The sequence below is a fragment of the Schistocerca gregaria genome, unplaced genomic scaffold (genome assembly GCF_023897955.1).
Source record: "Schistocerca gregaria isolate iqSchGreg1 unplaced genomic scaffold, iqSchGreg1.2 ptg000178l, whole genome shotgun sequence".
NCBI lineage: Eukaryota > Metazoa > Arthropoda > Insecta > Orthoptera > Acrididae > Schistocerca > Schistocerca gregaria.
Genome location: NW_026061728.1, coordinates 12,015,407 through 12,030,623, shown reverse-complemented (window position 1 = coordinate 12,030,623; position 15,217 = coordinate 12,015,407). Strand labels below are relative to the sequence as shown.

Below are 15,217 nucleotides of genomic sequence, written 5' to 3'. Positions count from 1 at the left end.
TTTCCTCAAATAATTCGACCTATTCATTCTAGAACTTCATGAATACAAGTGCAACACGAATAGCGGCTTAGCAGCACCACTAACCTCAAACGCAGCGACTCAGCCTGTGTTTACTACAGCCAGACGTCCAGCAACGCCACACGTCCGTCCCGCTCGGCGGCTGACTCGCAACTGACTGAGCTAGCCGGCTCCCTCGGTGAATACCTGCCGGGTAGCACGTCACACAGTACTCGTTTGGGTTGGGTGGTCCCATACAGAATCTCTCCATGCTGCCTAATGTTTTCCTAACGACACACTCGTCACGTACTTCACTTTTATGTCATAATCATTTCTGAGAGGTAAAGAAATTGCATGACAACATGCAGAGCTAGTGGCGTCAAAATTAACACACGTTGTTTTAGATGTGCAAGTGCCAGTCAAAACTCACGGTGTCGGCACTCTGCCGACCATTTCGCTAGTTAACACCGGTCTTGTTGTGTGTGTTTCAAGCTCAAGAGCATCTCCAAGCAAAAAATGGTCAACAGCAACATTCAGACGGGTTCGTACTGCTCAATTGCTACATTAAAACGGTATGTTTCTTTTTCAGAACTGGAAAAACGCGAGCGTGACAGCATTCGAAACTGTAATGTTCAGATCCGAAGTCCGACGCCTTATCCATTAGGCCACACGGTCACTGACGACTAACTATAACATTTATACGACTCATCTCGAAACGCTCACACCCCTGAGGATTTGTGTTTTCCTTCTACACAGCCGCTGCCCCTTGCTCTTTCCCACCCATTCGTTACATTCAACCTCTTACGAGACCGACCAAATATAGACTGAGAAACAAGACCACACACTTTGTGCATTCGGAATCGAAGGCAGGGCGTCCCTCGCCGCATTTGCTACGATGGCCATTTGCTACTTTTGCAGAAGCGGCGGCGGCAACGACGACGACCGCGAGAGGCTCTGAGTTATGTGAGAAATACATCTATAAAATGTAATTCAGACTGCCTCGTCCCACCTTATGATGTACCGCTTTGGCAAATGCTTTATCTGCGCCATTCGCCTTAATCACATCTGGGAGTAAATCTTAAAAAAACCCCTCTTGCTAATTGTTCGTCATCACAGATTCTGTTTGCTATACGGCCACGACGCGCAACTGATTTCCAAAATTCATATTTCTCCTGTGAGGATGGAACTTACCACGCCTGGTTTATTAGAGCAGTGCTCTAACACTGAGCTAAAGAGGCGCGGCCTAGCGGTACTCTTAGGTACATCGTCCTTACGGTCGTCTGCATCATCAGACTTCAGCTGACAACACTTCATATTACCGGCTAATATTTGCAGCTACGGCGACCCATTGCTGCTTGGCTACACATCTGACACGTAACCGATGTGCTCTCCAAACAACAACACTTGCATTTCAGAACATGTCTTTCACACATGTCTACAAAATCACCTTCACCTTCAAATACAGTTTCCTTGCGACTGACAGAGATGTAGGCAAAGTTTCAAGTTGCTATTTCCATTACATCTCGTTAATCAGAAAAACGGTAATTTACATCTGCAGCGGAACAAAGTTACATTCCGCCCAGCGTGTGGCTCGAACCCACGACCCTGAGATTAAGAGTCTGACGCTCTACCGACTGAGCTAGACGGCTACCTCGGTGAATATCTGACGTGTAGCACGTCACACAGTACTCGTTTGGGTTGGGTGGTCCCATACAGAATCTCTCCATGCTGCCTAATGTTTTCCTAACGTCACACTCGTCACGTACTTCAACATTATGTCATAATCATTTCTGAGAGGTAAAGAAATTGCATGACAACATGCAGAGCTAGTGGCGTCAAAATTAACACACATACTTTACGTGACCCAAAAGCCGAACGAGTTACTTTCCGACGTTGTTTTAGATGTGCAAGTGCCAGTCAATACTCGCGGTGTCGGCACTCTGCAGAACATTTCGCTAGTTAACACCGGTCTTGTTGTGTGTGTTTCAAGCTCAAGAGCATCTCCAAGCAAAAAATGGTCAACAGCAACATTCAGACGGTTTCGTACTGCTCAATTGCTACATTAAAACGGTATGTTTCTTTTTCAGAACTGGAAAAACACGAGCGCTGACAGCATTCGAACCTGTAATCTTCAGATCCGAAGTCCGACGCCTTATCCATTAGGCCACACGGTCACTGACGACCAACTATAACATGTATACGACTCATGTCGAAACGCTCACACCCCTGAGGATTTGTGTTTACGTTCTACACAGCCGCTGCCCCTTGCTCTTTCCCACCCATTCGTTACATTCAACCTCTTACGAGACCGACCAAATATAGACTGAGAAACAAGACCACACACTTTGTGCATTCGGAATCGAAGGCAGGGCGTCCCTCGCCGCATTTGCTATGATGTCCATTCGCTACTTCTGCAGAAGCGGCGACGGCGACGGCGACGACGACGACGACGACGACGACGACGACATACTTTACGTGACTCAAAAGCCGAACGAGTTACTTTCCGACGTTGTTTTAGATGTAAAAGTGCCAGTCAAAACTCGCGGTGTCGGCACTCTGCCGACCATTTGGCTAGTTAACACTGGTCTTGTTGTGTGTGTTTCAAGCTCAAGAGCATCTCCAAGCAAAAAATGGTCAAAGCAACATTCAGACGGTTTCGTACTGCTCAATTGCTACATTAAAACGGTATGTTTCTTTTTCAGAACTGGAAAAACGCGAGCGTGACAGCATTCGAATCTGTAATCTTCAGACCCGAAGTCCGACGCCTTATCCATTAGGCCACACGGTCACTGACGACTAACTATAACATGTATACGACTCCTCTCGAAACGCTCACACCCCTGAGGATTTGTGTTTTCCTTCTACACAGCCGCTGCCCCTTGCTCTTTCCCACCCATTCGTTACATTCAACATCTTACGAGACCGACCAAATACAGACTGAGAAACAAGACCACACACTTTGTGCATTCGGAATCGAAGGCAGGGCGTCCCTCGCCGCATTTGCTACGATGGCCATTTGCTACTTCTGCAGAAGCGTCAACGGCAACGACGACGACGACGACGACGACGACGACCGCGAGAGGCTCTGAGTTATGTGAGAAATACATCTATAAAATGTAATTCAGGCTTCCTCGTCCCACTTTATGCTGTACCGCTTTGGCAAAGGCTTTATCTGCGCCATTCGCCTTAATCACATCTGAGAGTAATTCTTAAAAAAACGCCTGTCGCTAATTGTTCGTCATCACAGATACTGTTTGCTATACGGCCACGACGCGCAACTGATTTCCAAAATTCATCTTTCTCCTGTGAGCATGGAACTTCCGATGCCTGGTTTATTAGAGCAGTGCTGTACCACTGAGCTAAAGAGGAGCGGCCTAGTGGCATTCTTGGGTACTTCGTCCTTACGGTCGTCTGCATCATCAGACTTCAGCTGACAACACTTCATATTACCGGCTAATATTTGCAGCTATGGCGACCCTTTACTCCTTGGCTACACATCTGACACGTAACCGATGTGCTCTCCAAACTACAACACTTGCATTTCAGAACATGTCTTCCACACATGTCTACAAAATCACCCTCACATTCAAATACAGTTTCCTTGTGACTGACAGAGACGTAGGCAAAGTTTAAAGTTGCTATTTCCATTACATCTCGTTAATCAGAAAAACGGTAATTTACATCTGCAGCGGAACAAAATTCCGTTCATCCCAGCGTGTGGCTCGAACCCACGACCCTAGGATTAAGAGTCTGACGCTCTACCGACTGAGCTAGCCGGCTACTTCGGTTAGTACCTGCCAGATAGCACGTCACACAGTACTCGTTTGGGTTGGGTGGTCCCATACAGAATCTCTCCATGCTACCTAATGTTTTCCTAACGTCACACTCGTCACGTACTTCACTTTTATGTCATAATCATTTCTGAGAGGTAAAGAAATTGCATGACAGCATGCAGAGCTAGTGGCGTCAAAATTAACACACATTCTTTATGTGACTCAAAAGCCGAACGAGTTACTTTCCGTCGTTGTTTTAGATGTGCAAGTGCCAGTCAAAACTCGCGGTGTCGGCACTCTGCTGACCATTTCGCTAGTTAACACCGGTCTTGTTGTGTGTGTTTCAAGCTCAAGAGCATTTCCAAGCAAAAAATGGTCAACAGCAACATTCAGACCGTTTCGTACTGCTCAATTGCTACATTAAAACGATAAGTTTCTTTTTCAGAACTGGAAAAAAACGAGCGTGACAACATTCGAACCTGTAATCATCAGATCCGAAGTCAGACGCCTTATCCATTACGCCACATGGTCACTGACGACCAACTATGTCATGTATACGACTCACCTCGAAACGCTCACACCCCTGAGGATTTGTGTTTTCGTTCTACACAGCCGCTGCCCCTTGCTCTTTCCCACCCATTCGTTACATTCAACCTCTTACGAGACCGACCAAATATAGACTGAGAAACAAGACCACACACTTTGTGCATTCGGAATCGAAGGCAGGGCGTCCCTCGCCGCATTTGCTACGACAGCCATTTGCTACTTCTGCAGAAGCGGCGGCGACGACGACGACGACGACGACGACGACGACGACGACCGCGAGAGGCTCTGAGATATGTGAGAAATACATCTATAAAATGTAAATCAGACTGCCTGGTCCCACTTTATGCTGTACCGCTTTGGCAAATGCTTTATATGCTCCATTCGCCTTAATCACATCTGAGAGTAATTCTTAAAAAAACGCCTGTCGCTAATTGTTCGTCATCACAGATGCTGTTTGCTATACGGCCACGACGCGCAACTGATTTCCAAAATTCATCTTTCTCCTGTGAGCATGGAACTTCCGATGCCTGGTTTATTAGAGCAGTGCTCTACCACTGAGCAAAGAGGCGCGGCCTAGTGGTACTCTTGGGTACTTCGTCCTTACGGTCGTCTGCATCATCAGACTTCAGCTGACAACACTTCATATTACCGGCTTATATTTGCAGCTATGGCGACCCATTACTGCTTGGCTACACATCTGACACGTAACCGATGTGCTCTCCAAACAACAACACTTGCATTTCAGAACATGTCTTCCACACATGTCTACAAAATCACCTTCACATTCAAATACAATATCCTTGTGACTGACAGAGACGTAGGCAAAGTTTAAAGTTGCTATTTCCATTACATCTCGTTAATCAGAAACACGGTAATTTACATCTGCAGCGGAACAAAATTCCGTTCCGCCCAGTGTGTGGCTCGATCCGACGTCCCTAGGATTAAGAGTCTGACGCTCTACCGACTGAGCTAGCCGGCTACCGCGGTGAGTACCTGCCGGATAGCACGTCACACCGTACTCGTTTGGGTTGGGTGGTCCCATACAGAATCTCTCCATGCTGCCTAATGTTTTCCTAACCTCACACTCGTCACGTACTTCACTTTTATGTCATAATCATTTCTGAGAGGTAAAGAAATTGCATGACAGCATGCAGAGCTAGTGGCGTCAAAATTAACACACATACTTTATGTGACTCAAAAGCCGAACAAGTTACTTTCCGTCGTTGTTTTAGATGTGCAAGTGCCAGTCAAAACTCGCGGTGTCGGCACTCTGCTGACCATTTCGCTAGTTGACACCGGTCTTGTTGTGTGTGTTTCAAGCTCAAGAGCATTTCCAAGCAAAAAATGGTCAACAGCAACATTCAGACCGTTTCGTACTTTCTCAATTGCTACATTAAAACTGTATGTTTCTTTTTCAGAACTGGAAAAAAACGAGGGTGACAATATTCGAATCTGTAATCATCAGATCCGAAGTCCGACGCCTTATCCATTAGGCCACATGGTCACTGACGACCAACTATGTCATATATACGACTCATCTCGAAACGCTCACACCCCTGAGGATTTGTGTTTTCGTTCTACACAGCCGCTGCCCCTTGCTCTTTCCCACCCATTCGTTACATTCATCCTCTTACGAGACCGACCAAATATAGACTGAGAAACAAGACCACACACTTTGTGCATTCGGAATCGAAGGCAGGGCGTCCCTCGCCGCATTTGCTACGATAGCCATTTGCTACTTCTGCAGAAGCGGCGGCGGGGGCGGCGACGACGACGACGACGACGACGACGACGACGACCGCGAGATGCTCTGAGATATGTGAGAAATACATCTATAAAATGTAATTCAGACTGCCTCGTCCCACGTTATGCTGTACCGCTTTGGCAAATGCTTTATCTGCGCCATTCGCCTTAATCACATCTGAGAGTAATTCTCAAAAAAACGCCTGTCGCTAATTGTTCGTCATCACAGATACTGTTTGCTATACGGCCACGACGCGCAACTGATTTCCAAAATTCATCTTTCTCCTGTGAGGATGGAACTTCCGATGCCTGGTTTATTAGAGCAGTGCTCTACCACTGAGCAAAGAGGCGTGACTAGTGGTACTCTTGGGTACTTCGTCCTTACGGTCGTCTGCATCATCAGACTTCAGCTGACAACACTTCATATTACCGGCTAATATTTGCAGCTGTGGCGACCCATTACTGCTTGGCTACACATCTGACACGTAACCGATGTTCTCTCCAAACAACAACACTTGCATTTCAGAACATGTCTTCCACACATGTCTACAAAATCACCTTCACATTCAAATACAGTTTCCTTGTGACTGACAGATACGTAGGCAAAGTTTAAAGTTGCTATTTCCATTACATCTCGTCAATCAGAAAAACGGTAATTTACATCTGCAGCGGAACAAAATTCCGTTCCGCCCAGCGTGTGGCTCGAACCCACGATCCTAGGATTAAGAGTCTGACGCTCTACCGACTGAGCTAGCCGGCTACCTCGTTGAATACCTGCCGGATAGCACGTCACAGAGTACTCGTTTGGTTGGTTGGTCCCATACAGAATCACTCCATGCTGCCTAATGTTTTCCTAACGTCACACTCGTCACGTACTTCACTTTTATGTCATAATCATTTCTGAGAGGTAAAGAAATTGCATGACAGCATGCAGAGCTAGTGGCGTACAAATTAACACATATACTATATGTGACTCAAAAGCCGAACGAGTTACTTTCTCGTCGTTGTTTTAGATGTGCAAGTGCCAGTCAAAACTCGCGGTGTCGGCACTCTGCTGACCATTTCGCTAGTTAACACCGGTCTTGTTGTGTGTTTCAAGCTCAAGAGCATTTCCAAGCAAAAAATGGTCAACAGCAACATTCAGACGGTTTCGTACTGCTCAATTGCTACATTAAAACGGTATGTTTCTTTTTCAGAACTGGAAAAAAACGAGCGTGACAACATTCGAACCTGTAATCATCAGATCCGAAGTCCGACGCCTTATCCGTTAGGCCACATGGTCACTGACTACAAACTATGTCATGTATACGACTCATCTCGAAACGCTCACACCCCTGAGGATTTGTGTTTTCGTTCTACACAGCCGCTGCCCCTTGCTCTTTCCCACCCATTCGTTACATTCAACCTCTTACGAGACCGACCAAATATAGACTGAGAAACAAGACCACACACTTTGTGCATTCGGAATCGAAGGCAGGGCGTCCCTCGCCGCATTTGCTACGATAGCCATTTGCTACTTCTGCAGAAGCGGCGACGACGACGACGACGACGACGACGACGACGACGACGACCGCGAGAGGCTCTGAGATATGTGAGAAATACATCTATAAAATGTAATTCAGACTGCCTCGTCCCCTTTTATGCTACACCGCTTTGGCAAATGCTTTATCTGCGCCATTCGCCTTAATCACATCTGCGAGTATTTCTTAAAAAAACGCCTGTCGCTAATTGTTCGTCATCACAGATACTGTTTGCTATACGGCCACGACGCGCAACTGATTTCCAAAATTCATCTTTCTCCTGTGAGGATGGAACTTCCGATGCCTGGTTTATTAGAGCAGTGCTCTACCACTGAGCTAAAGAGGCGCGGCCTAGTGGTACTTTTGGGTACTTCGTCCTTACGGTCGTCTGCATCATCAGACTTCAGCTGACAACACTTCATATTACCGGCTAATATTTGCAGATATGGCGACCCATTACTGCTTGGCTACACATCTGACACGTAACCGATGTGCTCTCCAAACAACAACACTTGCATTTCAGAACATGTCTTCCACACATGTCTACAAAATCACCTTCACATTCAAATACAGTTTCCTTGTGACTGACAGAGACGTAGGCAAAGTTTAAAGTTGCTATTTCCATTACATCTCGTTAATCAGAAACACGGTAATTTACATCTGCAGCGGAACAAAATTCCGTTCCGCCCAGTGTGTGGCTCGATCCGACGTCCCTAGGATTAAGAGTCTGACGCTCTACCGACAGAGCTAGCCGGCTACCTCGTTGAATACCTGCCGGATAGCACGTCACACAGTACTCGTTTGGGTTGGGTGGTCCCATACAGAATCTCTCCATGCTGCCTAATGTTTTCCTAACGTCACACTCGTCACGTACTTCACTTTTATGTCATAATCATTTCTGAGAGGTGAAGAAATTGCATGACAGCATGCAGAGCTAGTGGCGTCAAAATTAACACACATACTTTATGTGACTCAAAAGCCGAACGAGTTACTTTCTCGTCGTTGTTTTAGATGTGCAAGTGCCAGTCAAAACTCGCGGTGTCGGCACTCTGCTGACCATTTCGCTAGTTAACACCGGTCTTGTTGTGTGTGTTTCAAGCTCAAGAGCATTTCCAAGCAAAAAATGGTCAACAGCAACATTCAGACGGTTTCGTACTGCTCAATTGCTACATTAAAACGGTATGTTTCTTTTTCAGAACTGGAAAAAAAAGGGCCGTGACAACATTGGAACCTGTATTCATCAGATCCGAAGTCCGACGCCTTATCCATTAGGCCACATGGTCACTGACGACCAGCTATGTCATGTATACGACTCATCTCGAAACGCTCACACCCCTGAGGATTTGTGTTTTCGTTCTACACAGCCGCTGCCCCTTGCTCTTTCCCATCCATTCGTTACATTCAACCTCTTACAAGACCGACCAAATATAAACTGAGAAACAAGACCACACACTTTGTGCATTCGGAATCCAAGGCAGGGCGTCCCTCGCCGCATTTGCTACGATGGCCATTTGCTACTTCTGCAGAAGCGGCGGTGGCGACGACGACGACGACGACGACGACGACGACGACGACAACCGCGAGAGGCTCTGAGATATGTGAGAAATACATCTATAAAATGTAATTCAGACTGCCTCGTCCCACTTTATGCTGTACCGCTTTGGCAAATGCTTTATCTGCGCCATTCGCCTTAATCACATCTGAGAGTAATTCTTAAAAAAACGCCTGTCGCTAATTGTTCGTCATCACAGATACTGTTTGCTATACGGCCACGACGCGCAACTGATTTCCAAAATTCATCTTTCTCCTGTGAGGATGGAACTTCCGATGCCTGGTTTATTAGAGCAGTGCTCTACCACTGAGCTAAAGAGGCGCGGCCTAGTGGTACTTTTGGGTACTTCGTCCTTACGGTCGTCTGCATCATCAGACTTCAGCTGACAACACTTCATATTACCGGCTAATATTTGCAGCTATGGCGACCCATTACTGCTTGGCTACACATCTGACGCGTAACCGATGTGCTTTCCAAACAACAACACTTGCATTTCAGAACATGTCTTCCACACATGTCTACAAAATCATCTTCACATTCAAATACAGTTTCCTTGTGACTGACAGAGACGTAGGCAAAGTTTAAAGTTGCTATTTCCATTACATCTCGTTAATCTGAAAAACGGTAATTTACATCTGCAGCGGAACAAAATTCCGTTCGCCCAGCGTGTGGCTCGAACCCACGATCCTAGGATTAAGAGTCTGACGCTCTACCGACTGAGCTAGCCGGCTACCTGGTTGAATACCTGCCGGATAGAACGTCACACAGTACTCGTTTGGTTGGGTGGTCCCATACAGAAACTCTCCATGCTGCCTAATGTTTTCCTAACGTCACACTCGTCACGTACTTCACTTTTATGTCATAATCATTTCTGAGAGGTAAAGAAATTGCATGACAGCATGCAGAGCTAGTGGCGTACAAATTAACACACATACTTTATGTGACTCAAAAGCCGAACGAGTTACTTTCTCGTCGTTGTTTTAGATGTGCAAGTGCCAGTCAAAACTCGCGGTGTCGGCACTCTGCTGACCATTTCGCTAGTTAACACCGGTCTTAATGTGTGTTTCAAGCTCAAGAGCATTTCCAAGCAAAAAATGGTCAACAGCAACATTCAGACGGTTTCGTACTGCTCAATTGCTACATTAAAACTGTATGTTTCTTTTTCAGAACTGGAAAAAAACGAGCGTGACAACATTCGAACCTGTAATCATCAGATCCGAAGTCCGACGCCTTATCCGTTAGGCCACATGGTCACTGACTACAAACTATGTCATGTATACGACTCATCTCGAAACGCTCACACCCCTGAGGATTTGTGTTTTCGTTCTACACAGCCGCTGCCCCTTGCTCTTTCCCACCCATTCGTTACATTCAACCTCTTACGAGACCGACCAAATATAGACTGAGAAACAAGACCACACACTTTGTGCATTCGGAATCCAAGGCAGGGCGTCCCTCGCCGCATTTGCTACGATAGCCATTTGCCACTTCTGCAGAAGCGGCGACGACGACGACGACGACGACGACGACGACCGCGAGAGGCTCTGAGATATGTGAGAAATACATCTATAAAATGTAATTCAGACTGCCTCGTCCCACTTTATGCTGTACCGCTTTGGCAAATGCTTTATCTGCGCCATTCGCCTTAATCACATCTGAGAGTATTTCTTAAAAAAACGCCTGTCGCTAATTGTTCGTCATCACAGATACTGTTTGCTATACGGCCACGACGCGCAACTGATTTCCAAAATTCATCTTTCTCCTGTGAGGATGGAACTTCCGATGCCTGGTTTATTAGAGCAGTGCTCTACCACTGAGCTAAAGAGGCGCGGCCTAGTGGTAGTTTTGGGTACTTCGTCCTTACGGTCGTCTGCATCATCAGACTTCAGCTGACAACACTTCATATTACCGGCTAATATTTGCAGCTATGGCGACCCATTACTGCTTGGCTACACATCTGACACGTAACCGATGTGCTTTCCAAACAACAACACTTGCATTTCAGAACATGTCTTCCACACATGTCTACAAAATCACCTTCACATTCAAATACAGTTTCCTTGTGACTGACAGAGACGTAGGCAAAGTTTAAAGTTGCTATTTCCATTACATCTCGTTAATCTGAAAAACGGTAATTTACATCTGCAGCGGAACAAAATTCCGTTCCGCCCAGGGTGTGGCTCGAACCCACGATCCTAGGATTAAGAGTCTGACGCTCTACCGACTGAGCTAGCCGGCTACCTCGTTGAATACCTGCCGGATAGAACGTCACACAGTACTCGTTTGGTTGGGTGGTCCCATACAGAATCTCTCCATGCTGCCTAATGTTTTCCTAACGTCACACTCGTCACGTACTTCACTTTTATGTCATAATCATTTCTGAGTGGTAAAGAAATTGCATGACAGCATGCAGAGCTAGTGGCGCCAAAATTAACACACATACTTTATGTGACTCAAAAGCCGAACGAGTTACTTTCCGTCGTTGTTTTAGATGTGCAAGTGCCAGTCAAAACTCGCGGTGTCGGCACTCTGCTGACCATTTCGCTAGTTAACACCGGTCTTGTTGTGTGTGTTTCAAGCTCAAGAGCATTTCCAAGCAAAAAATGGTCAACAGCAACATTCAGACGGTTTCGTACTGCTCAATTGCTACATTAAAACGGTATGTTTCTTTTTCAGAACTGGAAAAAAAAGGGCCGTGACAACATTCGAACCTGTAATCATCAGATCCGAAGTCCAACGCCTTATCCATTAGGCCACATGGTCACTGACAACCAACTATGTCATGTATACGACTCATCTCGAAACGCTCACACCCCTGAGGATTTGTGTTTTCGTTCTACACAGCCGCTGCCCCTTGCTCTTTCCCACCCATTCGTTACATTCAACCTCTTACGAGACCGACCAAATATAGACTGAGAAACAAGACCACACTCTTTGTGCATTCGGAATCGAAGGCAGGGCGTCCCTCGCCGCATTTGCTACGATAGCCATTTGCTACTTCTGCAGAAGCGGCGGCGGGGGCGGCGACGACGACGACGACGACGACGACGACGACGACGACGACCGCGAGAGGCTCTGAGATATGTGAGAAATACATCTATAAAATGTAATTCAGACTGCCTCGTCCCACTTTATGCTGTACCGCTTTGGCAAATGCTTTATCTGCGCCATTCGCCTTAATCACATCTGAGAGTAATTCTTAAAAAAACGCCTGTCGCTAATTGTTCGTCATCACAGATACTGTTTGCTATACGGCCACGACGCGCAACTGATTTCCAAAATTCATCTTTCTCCTGTGAGGATGGAACTTCCGATGCCTGGTTTACTAGAGCAGTGCTCTACCACTGAGCTAAAGAGGCGCGGCCTAGGGGTACTCTTGGATACTTCGTCCTTACGGTCGTCTGCATCATCAGACTCCAGCTGACAACACTTCATATTACCGGCTAATATTTGCAGCTATGGCGACCCTTTACTGCTTGGCTACACATCTGACACGTAACCGATGTGCTCTCCAAACAACAACACTTGCATTTCAGAACATGTCTTCCACACATGTCTACAAAATCACCTTCACATTCAAATACAGTTTCCTTGTGACTGACAGAGACGTAGGCAAAGTTTAAAGTTGCTATTTCCATTACATCTCGTTAATCAGAAAAACGGTAATTTACATCTGCAGCGGAACAAAATTACGTTCCGCCCAGCGTGTGGCTCGAACCCACGATCCTAGGATTAAGAGTCTGACGCTCTACCGACTGAGCTAGCCGGCTACCTCGTTGAATACCTGCCGAATAGCACGTCACACAGTACTCGTTTGGTTGGGTGGTCCCATACAGAATCTCTCCATGCTGCCTAATGTTTTCCTAACGTCACACTCGTCACGTACTTCACTTTTATGTCATAATCATTTCTGAGTGGTAAAGAAATTGCATGACAGCATGCAGAGCTAGTGGCGTCAAAATTAACACACATACTTTATGTGACTCAAAAGCCGAACGAGTTACTTTCCGTCGTTGTTTTAGATGTGCAAGTGCCAGTCAAAACTCGCGGTGTCGGCACTCTGCTGACCATTTCGCTAGTTAACACCGGTCTTGTTGTGTGTGTTTCAAGCTCAAGAGCATTTCCAAGCAAAAAATGGTCAACAGCAACATTCAGACGGTTTCGTACTGCTCAATTGCTACATTAAAACGGTATGTTTCTTTTTCAGAACTGGAAAAAAACGAGCGTGACAACATTCGAACCTGTAATCATCAGATCCGAAGTCCAACGCCTTATCCATTAGGCCACATGGTCACTGACAACCAACTATGTCATGTATACGACTCATCTCGAAACGCTCACACCCCTGAGGATTTGTGTTTTCGTTCTACACAGCCGCTGCCCCTTGCTCTTTCCCACCCATTCGTTACATTCAACCTCTTACGAGACCGACCAAATATAGACTGAGAAACAAGACCACACTCTTTGTGCATTCGGACTCGAAGGCAGGGCGTCCCTCGCCGCATTTGCTACGATAGCCATTTGCTACTTCTGCAGAAGCGGCGGCGGGGGCGGCGGCGACGCCGACGACGACGACGACGACGACGACGAGCGCGAGAGGCTCTGAGATATGTGAGAAATACATCTATAAAATGTAATTCAGACTGCCTCGTCCCACTTTATGCTGTACCGCTTTGGCAAATGCTTTATCTGCGCCATTCGCCTTAATCACATCTGAGAGTAATTCTTAAAAAAACGCCTGTCGCTAATTGTTCGTCATCACAGATACTGTTTGCTATACGGCCACGACGCGCAACTGATTTCCAAAATTCATCTATCTCCTGTGAGGATGGAACTTCCGATGCCTGGTTTATTAGAGCAGTGCTCTACCACTGAGCTAAAGAGGCGCGGCCTAGGGGTACTCTTGGATACTTCGTCCTTACGGTCGTCTGCATCATCAGACTCCAGCTGACAACACTTCATATTACCGGCTAATATTTGCAGCTATGGCGACCCTTTACTGCTTGGCTACACATCTGACACGTAACCGATGTGCTCTCCAAACAACAACACTTGCATTTCAGAACATGTCTTCCACACATGTCTACAAAATCACCTTCACATTCAAATACAGTTTCCTTGTGACTGACAGAGACGTAGGCAAAGTTTAAAGTTGCTATTTCCATTACATCTCGTTAATCAGAAAAACGGTAATTTACATCTGCAGCGGAACAAAATTACGTTCCGCCCAGCGTGTGGCTCGAACCCACGATCCTAGGATTAAGAGTCTGACGCTCTACCGACTGAGCTAGCCGGCTACCTCGTTGAATACCTGCCGAATAGCACGTCACACAGTACTCGTTTGGTTGGGTGGTCCCATACAGAATCTCTCCATGCTGCCTAATGTTTTCCTAACGTCACACTCGTCACGTACTTCACTTTTATGTCATAATCATTTCTGAGTGGTAAAGAAATTGCATGACAGCATGCAGAGCTAGTGGCGTCAAAATTAACACACATACTTTATGTGACTCAAAAGCCGAACGAGTTACTTTCCGTCGTTGTTTTAGATGTGCAAGTGCCAGTCAAAACTCGCGGTGTCGGCACTCTGCTGACCATTTCGCTAGTTAACACCGGTCTTGTTGTGTGTGTTTCAAGCTCAAGAGCATTTCCAAGCAAAAAATGGTCAACAGCAACATTCAGACGGTTTCGTACTGCTCAATTGCTACATTAAAACGGTATGTTTCTTTTTCAGAACTGGAAAAAAAAGGGCCGTGACAACATTCGAACCTGTAATCATCAGATCCGAAGTCCAACGCCTTATCCATTAGGCCACATGGTCACTGACAACCAACTATGTCATGTATACGACTCATCTCGAAACGCTCACACCCCTGAGGATTTGTGTTTTCGTTCTACACAGCCGCTGCCCCTTGCTCTTTCCCACCCATTCGTTACATTCAACCTCTTACGAGACCGACCAAATATAGACTGAGAAACAAGACCACACTCTTTGTGCATTCGGAATCGAAGGCAGGGCGTCCCTCGCCGCATTTGCTACGATAGCCATTTGCTACTTCTGCAGAAGCGGCGGCGGGGGCGGCGAC

The 15,217-nt window shown here is 46.4% G+C and overlaps 1 non-coding gene across 1 annotated transcript; it reads right to left on the bottom strand.

Moving 5' to 3' along the window:
- Nucleotides 1–3,699: 3,699 nt before the first annotated feature.
- On the bottom strand, nt 3,700–3,776 carry Trnak-cuu (transfer RNA lysine (anticodon CUU)). Its single transcript has one exon. It is a non-coding gene; the product is annotated as a tRNA-Lys (tRNA).
- Nucleotides 3,777–15,217: the final 11,441 nt, after the last annotated feature.